Below are 272 nucleotides of genomic sequence, written 5' to 3'. Positions count from 1 at the left end.
CATGATTTCACAATGTGATATAGATAGTGTTATCCAAAGATGGGGTGGGCAGCTCCTAGGTATGAAAGAGCTTTCTCTCAAGGGAATTTTCAAACAGAAACAATACAGCCCTTGGCAGAGATATCGTATAGAAAGGATCCCACATCATGTTGCCATCCAAAGCTGAAATTCTACTAGTTTATAAGGACACAGTGCAAACATTGACTGAGACCAAAACTGTATATCAAGGTTCAGCAGGAAACGGGGAAGACCAAGTATAAGGATAAAACTCA

The sequence above is a fragment of the Loxodonta africana genome, chromosome 1, assembly GCF_030014295.1.
Source record: "Loxodonta africana isolate mLoxAfr1 chromosome 1, mLoxAfr1.hap2, whole genome shotgun sequence".
In the NCBI taxonomy this organism is placed as follows: Eukaryota; Metazoa; Chordata; class Mammalia; order Proboscidea; family Elephantidae; genus Loxodonta; species Loxodonta africana.
Note: the sequence above shows the minus strand (reverse complement) of the source record.